Here is an 11,554-nt window from a genome sequence, read left to right on the forward strand (position 1 = left end):
GAGACCATCAAAGCTAAAATCATGAGTCTCTACAACTTGAGCTAAAGAACTGAGCACTGAGAGGTAACAGACTTTCATCCTCTGTGGACTGAATACAGAGGGGGACAAACAACACACAATGACCAGTGGCTACATAATAATCTTCTTTTCATTCCTTCAAGTATAAGAGAAACATGATTGTATACCATTTTATTTCTTCTAATAACTGCTTTTGAAAGAAGTCAGAACCCTTCTTCCTCCTTTTCAGTAAAGACTCCTGCCTGTGTCATGATGTTTACTTTCTAATATTACCGCTCATACTACCCTCCTTCAAATTTCTGGTTATTGGACAATCCTATGGATCACTCCAGGTATCACAGAATCTCAGAGTCCAACACTTATTCATTTAAAAATATCTTTATTGTAACGTGTAGGGTACATGATTGTTCTGCTTAAACATATTTAAGCTAATACATTTGCAAGATAAGCTAGGATAGCTTTTGTTAGGGTGACCAGATGTCCTGACAGCCCCAATATTTGGGGCTTTTTCTTATACAGACTCCTATTACCCCCCACCCCTGTCCCAATTTTTCATACTTGTTATCTGGTCAGCCTAGGTTTTGTACAATATATTTATTGGCCTATTTTAAATGCAGTAAGTAAAATATTTTTAGATCTAGGTAATGCCAAACATACATAATCCAAGAGAAAAGAACGGGAAGGGAAGAACAAGTACTTGTAACTTATGCCACATGCAGATTCTAGTTGCATGCTACTAGGTAGTAAAAATACTTTAGTTTGCCCTTTCAGGATTAGAGCCTGATGCTGAAGATGTTCCTGCACTCAAGTAACTTTATTCATGCAAGTAGTCCTACTGAGTTCAGTTTGACTATAGATGTAAATAAAGTAACTCACATGTGTAAGTGTTTGCAGAGTCAGGCCCTTTAATGGGAAAAATTCCACAGAATATATTTTTCTACTATTGCTAATGTATTTTTGAACTTAAGTTTTTGTTATCCAGTTTCAAACTCTCTTTCTTCCCCTTCTCCCATCAACTGGGATTGGGTTATTGTGGAAGCATCCACCATCATCATCTGTCCCAGCGGCACTAATTTTCAAATACATTGTTTTAAAGGGCTAATTTTTTCAGAGAAACATGTCACTTGCTTTGAGATGAAAACAAATGGAGTTAAACTAATGTTAGAGACCAGAATCCCAGTACTGGTTACTACTACTAAAATCATTTCTTCATCTATAAATGTATATGGTGATTTTTAGACAATAAGTCATCCTCCTTGCCCCAAACAGCTCACAATCCAAGATACATGTGTTACATTTACTTGTATTAGAAAGATTCATTCAGCAAACTACAAAACAATGGCAAAACTGAAATTAACGTATGTGCCAATGAACTAGAACATTCAAATAGCTGATTCACATTTCTGACCTCTGAGACTAATGATATTTGGCACTTGTCTATCTCCGTTGAAAGCCAATTCTTTAGTTCCTGAGCATGGAGATAGGGAGCCTATATTACAATGAGAATATTAAACACCAAGCAAAAATGTAAATGTAAGAAATGATGGAATCCATCTAATGTCTGAACTGGGAACCACGGTACTTATAGAATTAACTGCAAAGGAGCCCTGCCAATCAGGTCTGAGTGCACTTTCTGTTGTCCTCAATTTTCCACTGTCTTGGTATCATTCTATTCCACCCTTTCAAAATGTGCTTTTGTTTATGTGCCATGAAACACTAAATTCAGGAGTACTTAGAGGAACAATTGCCCTAGAATTTCAGAAAGAACAGGGTTAAATAATTAATGTTAAGGCATTTTCTGAATATTGCTCATCAACCAAGTAATGCCATTCTCCTAGAGAGAAGGCGTCTGCATTTTAAGAGCTTGATCCAAAGCCCAATGAAGTCAGTGGAAAGCTTTCCACTGGCTTTATATCAGATCCTTAATGAATACTTCAAATTGACCTGTTTGGCCCTCTGTCGTGGTTATCAGCTTCTGCTCAAAAGGCGGAGCTCTTTCTCACATGGAAGAAATTCAGCTTTCTGGAGAGGGCCGGCACAAATTCTAAGCACTCATGCAAGACTTAAGTGTTGCCTTGATGGGCTTCATCCTGGTCCTCTGCATAGAGGCAAATTTCAGCACCCAGACATCTGTCTAAAATTGTGATCCATTTGCTGATCTAAGATAAATCATTTCCAGAAACGTGGGTTTAGGGAAAAAAACTGAATGACGAAAGGAAATACAAACTGCTCCTCCCCAACCAGCACAGATGTAGGTGCCAAAATTATGTCACACAGAGTGGTGGTGTGGAAGGCTTTCTAGCTGGATCTGTTCACTCTACCACTTGTTGGGAGAGATCCACTAATGGAATGGAGGGCTGATGTGTAACTGCAGAAAGCTTGAAGACCAGTGACAGCTCACTTCACAGAAAGGCTTTAGCACCACAGCTGGAGAGTTTTAACCTTATGCAAAGAAGAGGAGAGAATGCTATGAATGGATGAACATTAGTGACTGAAAAGCACATACACTCCTGATTTGTCTACTGAAAGGATGGTTCCCCCACAGAGGGCCCCAGACCAAATAAAAGCATTATGATATGTGGCGACAGACAGACTCCTATGGACCACAGGCCTTTTACGCGATGCTGAGGCTGTTCACTTTAACTCTGAGGAAGCGGTCCTGGTTTCCGAGGAGGCAGAGGGATTCCGTTTGGGCGATTACATGGTCTGCAGTGGCGTCTCTTTTGTTGACCAGCCATGTCTGTAAAACACAGATGGAAAGGAGAGAGAGAAGGAGGAAATGTTTAACTACAAGCATGCAGAAATGTGTACATTTTTACTAACAGAACAAATTGAAGCCTTTACCTTGTCCCAAAAAAATTCAGTCTTTGGATACCAACCTGCTAAATCAGAATAATCAACACTAGAGTCTGATCCACAGTCTACTGAAGTCACCTGAAAGTCTCCCATTGACTTGAACAGGCTTTGGATCAGGTCCTGACAGCCTAGCATTAAGAACATCAGTGATCTGAAAATATCCCATTACTATATATACTCCACAATCCAAAAGAAGAATGATTGGATATTTTAGGGGATTGATAATAGAATGCAAAGTCTTTCACCATTTGGCTGATGGAAGTGACTAATTCCCAATGGACAGATGCCCCATCATAGAAACTGCCATTGTATTTGTCATTGTTGTTGGCCGTCTCCGCAGAAAGGCAAAGGACTGGATGGGCATAGGGACAAAACGACCCCTGACTCTAACTCATGACTCACAGCAAATGAACTGGTGCATGCTGGCTCACCCCACCACACACTCCAGCCCACTTAGAATGAACTATCTGGTTGACAATATTGAATGTTTTATATTTTCCATAATTTTTATTGCCTCAGTTTTGGTATTAGAACTATATTTAGGAAATCAGGATCTTTGTTTGTTAAAATTTAATCTGAAACTGGTCGCTTATTTCCCTCCTAAAGTCATACTCTCCATTTGGATCCCCAGATCTGGTTGTCCGATGTCTCAGGCTATGTCTGCACTAAGGCCTTTGCAGACATGGTCCTATGGTAACTGTATAGACACAATGTACACTGCAATAGAAGGAGTGGATCTCTCTGAATGATGTTAGCTATGCTGACAGGAGCACTCTTATGTCGGCATAGCTGTGTCTACACTGGAGTTTTTGCTGGCATAGCCATGTCAGTCTCGGGTGTGGTTTATTTCACACCTCTGACTGACATAGCTATGCTGGTAGTTTTAAGCATAGACCAAACCTCAGATGAGTATGACTTGATCTGGGGAAAATGACTTGATCTGAGGAATCAAGGAATGTTTAAGGAACAACTATCTTGTTTTTGTTCAAAATGTCTTAAAAAGTTAAAAAAAATCACTTACTTAAAGAGAAAGCAGCAGGCAAGCTATGACACAAGATCTACCATTACCCCAGTAATTCAATATGAACACAGAAGAGATGGGCCTAGGCTGGAAAGTTCAGCTCCAGAATCATATTTGAATGCTGGTCTGACCAATTTTGACAAGACTGAGCACTAAAGTTTGTCTCTAGATCAGGATCAGAGTGGGTTCAGATCTGGTGTTTTTGTATAGGCGAACCAATAATTAAGAGGCACACATTGAGCAGTGGAGAAAGGGGAGCTGCTGATAATTATTTAGGAGGCCCATTGTGCTGGGAACTGAGCAAAACCCATACTCTGAAGAGATTACAATCTGAGTATGTGGCAAAAGACAACAGAAAGATACAGACAGACAGACAGACTACGGGGAGCACGAGGGAACAGTGAGAGATAAACAATGCGAGAAGCAGAGGTCACAGCATACCAGCTGTCAGTCTAACCATCAATGAGTTTTTGTAGGCATCATGGCAGAGGAGAAGTTTAAGGACAATGTGGTGGCTTTGTAGATTGTTATGAGGAGCTCCTTCCATGGACCTCTTTTTCCCAGCAGAGCCCTCTCCAGTGATCCATGAAATCTATGGGTATTTGCACATGGAAAACAGCAGACCTAAGAATTTGTAAAGGGGCACAATGAAAAGGCCTTCGCCTGAGGGACATTCTACTCCATTAGCACCTCCAAAAACAAATCAGAAAGAGCAAATGACAGTTTTACAAATGAAGTTTGAAATTGTTAGATCTTCACACCCTAGAAGGCATCTGAAGAACTGAGGTTTTTTACCCACGAAAGCTTATGCCCAAATAAAGCTGTTAGTCTTTAAGGTGCCACCAGACTCCTTGTTGTTTTTGTGGATACAGACTAACACGGCTACCCCCTGATACTTGACACCTTAGAAGATTTCTCAGTCAAATTAACAAAGACTGGAGATTTCAGTTCAGTGCTCTGGAGAGATAGTAGATTCAACTGGGACAAAGCATCCATTCTCGCCTATCCCAACCAAAGAATGAACTCTTCCTCTCTTTGACCTACACTGAAAAGGAGAGTAACACTGCCAAGTGTGTTCAGGCTTGCCTGGGAATGCACTGGCAATGCTGCAGGGCGTAACTGAGTCAGTATCTGGAAAAATCCTCTGGCTCCATTCTGCACGATAATTAAACCACATTTCTGAGAGAATCACATCTTCACGCTACCCAGATAAGATGGAACTGGAATTTAACCAAAGTTAAACCTTAACAAAACCTTTAACGAAAGATTAAACCTAAACAAACAAATGAACCTTAACAAAAGGTCAATTTAAGAAATGTAAACAAAAGGGTAATTTCAAAATTAATTTGAAAACATTTTAAAATTAAAAACTTTATTCTGCAATATTTACTCTTGCCCTTTATATATGTAATGATTTCTAAAGAATACAGAGATTGATCTACAAAGATCTATGCATGTGCTTCATTTATGTTAATGAGACCACTGACATGCAGAAAGGTAAGCACTGAGTATTCTCAAGAGCAGGGTCTTATTTTGGGTCAACCACCACATTCACTAACTAGTGAAATGGAGACAGATGTTTTGAAAAGCAGCTTTGAAAATGTATTTCTTCTTTAGGAAATATTTCTTTAGCTGCCAAAAATATTGTTAACTAGAACTGGGAAAATACATCAATACACGCTTTGCATGTTCGCATTTTGTGAACATCCCAACAAGTGAGCTGACTGGCAAGAATGGGTAGGTAATACAGGAAATTTTAAACAAATAAAAGAGAATGCACAAAGTGAATGCTTAATTGTAGATGTGAATACTTCCGCTGAGATCCTGACTGTGGGCTTGGCTACACTGGAGAGTTGCAGCGCTGGTGGAGGCTTTACAGCGTTGCAACTTAGTAACTGTCCACACCTGCAAGGCACATCCAGCGCTGCAACTCCCTGCCTGCAGCGCTGGCTGTACACCTGGTCTGCTTGGGGTATAACGAGTGCAGCGCTGGTAATGCAGTGCTGCTTGTCAAGTGTGGCCACACAACAGTGCTGTTATTGGCCTCCAGGGTATTAGGAGATATCCCAGAATGCTTTTAACTAAATTACTCTTTGTTTTGCTATGATGCCTCTCTTTGTTTTGTTGTGAACTCCGGGCTCCAGGAGCTGCGTATCTAAAAAACAAACACAGCTCTTGTTTGCTGTGATCAATCTGTAACTGACTGTGAACAATCAATTGAGATAACCCACTACCTTGCTGTGAATGAGGCAGGCAGGGGGATGAATGTTTGCTTGAGGAGAGAAACAGCAGGGGTGTGTGTGTGTGTAAGTGTAGCCATACCCTGTGGCTGTGTCTACACCTGTAGCTGGGGTGGGGGGTGATTCCCAGCTCAAGTAGCCATAGTTGGGCGAACTCTCATCGAGTTACTGCACTAAGCATAGCAGTGTGACTGCAACAGCACGGCAGTGGTGAGTGGTAGCATGGGCTACCCACCCCATGTATACCCTACACCTGCTATTTTTAGCATGCCAGCTCTATGAGAGCTAGTGCATGTGCTCGCACTCAAGCTGGGGATCACACCCCCAGTTCCAAATGTAGATGCAGCTTCTGACACTAAACACCAATACCCTCAAAAATACCATAGAGCTATGGTCAAGCTTTTAAAAAATGACTAATGATTTTGGGTGCTCAACTAGAGGGTGAGTGGCCAGCATTTTTCATTTTTGAAAATCTTGGTTTGTGTGTCTTACTGACCAAGATAGCTAAAATTGTGAATACCTCCATGTCTTGCTCATGCTAAACAATGTTCCTTTCCCATTTCCCTACGGAACGTGCTCTCAGTGTGTCACAGCAGGAAATGCATCTTATTAGAAATATTTCAGTTCTATCTGAATATGAGTGCACTGCTGCCCACCAGGGCCGGCTCCAGACCCCAGCGCAGCAAGCACGCGCGTGGGGCGGCCCTTTCCCGGGGGGGCGGCAGATTGGGCCGGCCGACCTGCCGCAGTCATGACTGCGGAGGGGGCGCTCGTCCCGCGGCTCGGCCGGACCTCCCACAGGCATGACTGCGGCAGCTCAAGCGGAGCCGCCGGACCTGCGAACCGTCCGCAGCCGCGGGAGGTCCAGCCGAGCCGCGCGACCAGCGGACCCTCTGCAGTCATGCCCGCGGGAGGTCCGCTGCTCCCGCGGCTCCGGGGCGCCTCCCGCGCATGACTGCTTGGGGCGGCCAAAAAGCTAGAGCTGCCCCTGCTGCCCACACAATTCTTTAACTTCCCTGCTAAGGCTGAGTTGGATATTTGTAAGCTGAAGGGTGCAGGAATAGCTGCAAGCCTAACAGAAACAAAATAAAATTATTTGATTTACAGAGATGTGCTTTATTTAATCTATAATAAAATATGCACTGAGAATTCAGTGGACATTTAAGAGGGACCTGAGCAAAGGACAAGAGAAGGACCATACAAACCACAGAATGACCTATTTGCCATTGTGGGTTATCTTTTTTTCTTATTTATAAGAAACACTGATATCGGAAAAATGTTACACCTACCTTCAAAACAATAGCAACACTTTTTGCATAGCATATACCGATACATGGTATTTACACATTAAACCAGGAATGAATTAGCCTTCTCTGATTGTTTTATTCTCTGGCCTAAAGTGGTTTCATTTCTACTCACTCTTATGCTGTGGAAAAAGGTATGCTTACATCTCATGTATATATATATTTATTTCCCTTATACACCCACTCTTTTAAAACTTGTGCCTAAGCTCAAGACTCCAACTTACTACGACAGGAGTTAGCTGGGAGATGGGGAGAAAAGGCAAAAGCTTGATAAAGGACTATGCATGGAAGAAAGAAAGGTGAACTACACATGGTGATATTGTGATGGATCCAAATTCCTGTAGAACACTGAAGGTTTGAGGATAGCTGATTATATTGAGAAGAGCACACATATCTCATACCAGTAATACTAGAGTTTTTTTTTGTTCCTCTTTCTATTGAGCTAATACTAACACTAAAACTTATCTAGCAATTAACATGTTCAAGTGGAGGCAATGTTATCCACTGGATATGGCACAGGACTGAAAATCAGAAAACATGACTTTTATTCATAGCTCAGCCTCTGATTTATTGCATGATACTGGCAAGTCACTTAACCTCTCTGTGCCCCATTTTCCCTATTTGTACAGCGAGGATAATATTGCTTACTTACCTTTGCTAAAGTGCTGTCAGATTTACAGATAAAAAGTACTATGGTGCTAGGTATTATGATTAATTTAGAAATACCAAGTAATTAATCTACCTAAAAAACTCAGATATATTATTACCTGTGCGCGTTTTTTTAATCCATCTGCAGCAGAGTTTTTGACTGTTCCGACCTATGGATGAAAAATAACATGTTACCAAAAGGATATGGAGTATATACACATGTGTATATCTGAATATAATCTATAGATACTGATTTTATTTCATTTATAGAAAATCTTTGAGCAAAGATAGCTGGAGCTTTACTGCGAAGCAGAACACGTAGTAAAAGGGTCATCAGAAGCGATGCTTCAGTGTAGAACTTGATCACCAGCAGGAAACAGGAATGGAGTTTGCTGCTCATCCATCATTGCTAGTTGATACAATTGGCTAAGTACATCACAAAGATTTTCTCTCTCTCTTGGAAAGTCAGATGTTGGCAGTCAATACAGTCAATGCATGACAAACTGCTTTAGGCAAAAAAATGATAGATTTTCAGTGCATATTGGAGAGTAGGGAGAATTGCTTTGAAGAGACCTAGCCATTTAAACCTTGTTTTTTCCTTGATCACTAGATCAGAACAGTGCATACCAAGCTCTTGTACAATAAGATTTGTTTTTAATACAGTATGCTTCATTCAAATCCATTACAGAGAGACAGTCACAAGGTGCAAAGTAGGTGAACTTGTAGGACAGGAAGTGAGTCTGAGGACTGGAGGGTGAGAGGAGAGTCTGAGAAAGGTGAAGGATCAGCAGGAGATGCCACATGTACACCCAATGTTTTCAGAAATTCTCCCATCGTTGGTCTAGGACCGGTGCTAGTTCTAACAGTTGCTTTTGCAATAAAGTGGTCTTGGGCCAGAGGAGTTCTGTGACCGCACTGATTATTGGGGAGGGCATATCCCTGCTTGCCCCCTCTTGTGCACACCACAGTGTGAACTAATCAGAAAATATATGATTATATTAGCGTTCACACGAAAGTACTGCCAAACAGGTGTTCTCTGGGAAACACAACAATAGGTTACTTAGCTGATGAAAGATTTAAACTAGCATACTACACACTATGTAACAGAGAGCAAGACAGGTGGCTCTGCAGTGCAGAGATGGCAGTATAAAACAAATGGAAAGCTCTGGTACAAGACCAAGTTCTTCAGGTCTAACTCCTTTGCAAAGTTAATTGCTCATCTCAGAGTACCAGGTGTTGGTAGTTTTAGAGACTGTGAAATCAGCCTAAAAATAGAAAATATGTAAGACTAGAAAAAAATAAAAGCATCACAGATATGGCTAGTAGGAGGTTACTGTACCTTCTGCAGAGAAAACACTGAGGCACAGGATCAAGACAGACAGCAAGCCAAAGAGTGTGAAGAGCTTCATTCTTCCAGCTAGTCAGGCAGTTTCTTTGAAGTGAGACTGAAGCAATGTTTTAGTCTGCTTTCAGATATAAACTGGTGCTTTTATAAGGTATACTAAAGGAAGAATGCTGTGCTCATAATGGGTGGGGATTTGGCCTTTGTATTTCCCTTCAGGCAACAGAAAGAACCAGCCCTTCCCAAGGTAAGAAATGACTGGCTGCCAAGAAGTCCCATTTGCATTAGAGATTGGCCTAATGTACAACACTAGGATTCTGGATTTTGAGCACAGAGCATTCAGGGGTGTCCGCATTCAGGGTTTCAGCTTTGGACCCCTCTTTTGTTGGGACTGTACCAGCTTTGTTGAACAACATTGTGTAAGCTCTGATGGATGCTTCGAGAATTGTCTGGGTGAGCTATGGATGAGAAGTATTGAGAGGTGATTAGTACTGGAAGAACTTTAAAAAAAAAATCACCCTGGTGTCTACATAAAAATTATTGTCTATAGTGCTGTCAGCTCAACAAAATACTAAGACTTCTGATCAAGCAGTGTATCTTTGAGTTTATTATTAACTTCTCGATAGTTATCATATCTGCATCATTATGTATCTGCAAATACAGCTGAGATAAAGATGTCCATCAAACTCAATAGAGTATCAAGGTCCAGAAGGCATGTACTGAGAATGTCTTTTCCAGTTTTAAGAAGGGATGAGCTGTGGAGCCGTATTCAGCTTGAGATCAGGTGGGGATTCAGGTCCGATGGCGGCAAAATCTCAAACATTATCCTTGAAAATTTTGTCCTTCAAATGGTAGAAATTTCATGAGACCAGCTCTTCTTATGAGGTTTCAGCTGCTTTAGAATCTGAAGTAGAACACTGACTCCTTCAGGACTTGGATCTGCTTGCAAATGAAACTAGAGTGGACATTTCCAACCCAGGGACTCTGTCTCTTCCCATACACATATGTTGAAATTCAAGGAGGTTCAGAATCCAGATTCTGGATTTGGCCTATCGCCAGTGTTCAAGTGTTACAGTTTCAAATCTGGCTACCTACTTATATGCATTTTAGAGCTTGCTAGTCAAATCAATGTGGAAGAACATTGATTAATGTATCTTGATATATCTAGAAAATCTAATTGTCATTGTTTGATACTGAGATTTGCCAGAGTTGCCATCACCACCAACAAAAATAAAAGAACTAACAGCACTTACTCCACATAGCAATGTTATTTTCAAAGTGCTTTACAAATATTCATGCCTCATCAATGGTGCAAATTAGACAGCCAAAACTCTACTGGTTCAGCCTGCCGTAAACTCTTCAGTTTGCATCACTGCTAAAGCCTTTCATGATGCAAGGCTTTCTACAGTTCAGTTAATGTTGTTGAGGAAGAAAAACTGGACAGCAGAGGCTTGTTGCTGCTTAACAGTGCTATATTCTCAGCTTGTCCACCGATAGCACAAGGGTACACATATAAACTTTGATCCTGCACCACTCTCATTGGGAGTCTTGCTTTTGATTTTAACAATCATAGGTTTATCCCTATACTACTTAGATCATTGGATCATGGTGGAACAAGCAAAGTCATGGCTTTTTGCAGCTCATCTTTTACTTCATAGTTCTCAATTCTCAGTACTGTCTCTCTTCTCTAGGAACTCACTTCCTTTCAAAGGACAGACCCAAACCAAAACCCAACCCACTAACCCCATTAGTCAAATCGATTTTTTTGTTTTCTTTAAACTGCATCATAAATGACAAAAGCAAAGCTATTACATTTAAACCATCAGGTGGTACTGTAGGAGGTACTCTTGATTGCAAATGTCTTCACAGTTGGTTTCAGCTACACCAACAGAAAAATGGAATAACTCCATTGACTTCAGTGAGTTGTTCTAGATTAAAGCTAATCTGAGAGCAGAAATTAGCTCATATTTTAGAGCACTGCTTTAAATCAAATAGTTTAAGAGTTGAATCTCTTCAATTTAACTTTCCCCAAATAACCCTTTCAATCACATCAGCATCTTTATGCTTTATCTGCCTGGTATAATGTAGTTCTGTTGACTTCAATTAATAAAAATACATTTTGAAA

The 11,554-nt window shown here is 40.9% G+C and overlaps 1 long non-coding RNA gene across 1 annotated transcript; it reads right to left on the bottom strand.

Moving 5' to 3' along the window:
• Window positions 1–516: 516 nt before the first annotated feature.
• Window positions 517–9,537, bottom strand: LOC120368913. The gene is made up of 3 exons (XR_005582841.1): window positions 9,427–9,537; window positions 8,207–8,257; window positions 517–2,758 (listed from the first exon to the last, which is right to left on the bottom strand). It is a non-coding gene; the product is annotated as an uncharacterized LOC120368913 (long non-coding RNA).
• Window positions 9,538–11,554: the final 2,017 nt, after the last annotated feature.

The sequence above is a fragment of the Mauremys reevesii genome, linkage group 7 (assembly GCF_016161935.1).
Source record: "Mauremys reevesii isolate NIE-2019 linkage group 7, ASM1616193v1, whole genome shotgun sequence".
NCBI lineage: Eukaryota > Metazoa > Chordata > Testudines > Geoemydidae > Mauremys > Mauremys reevesii.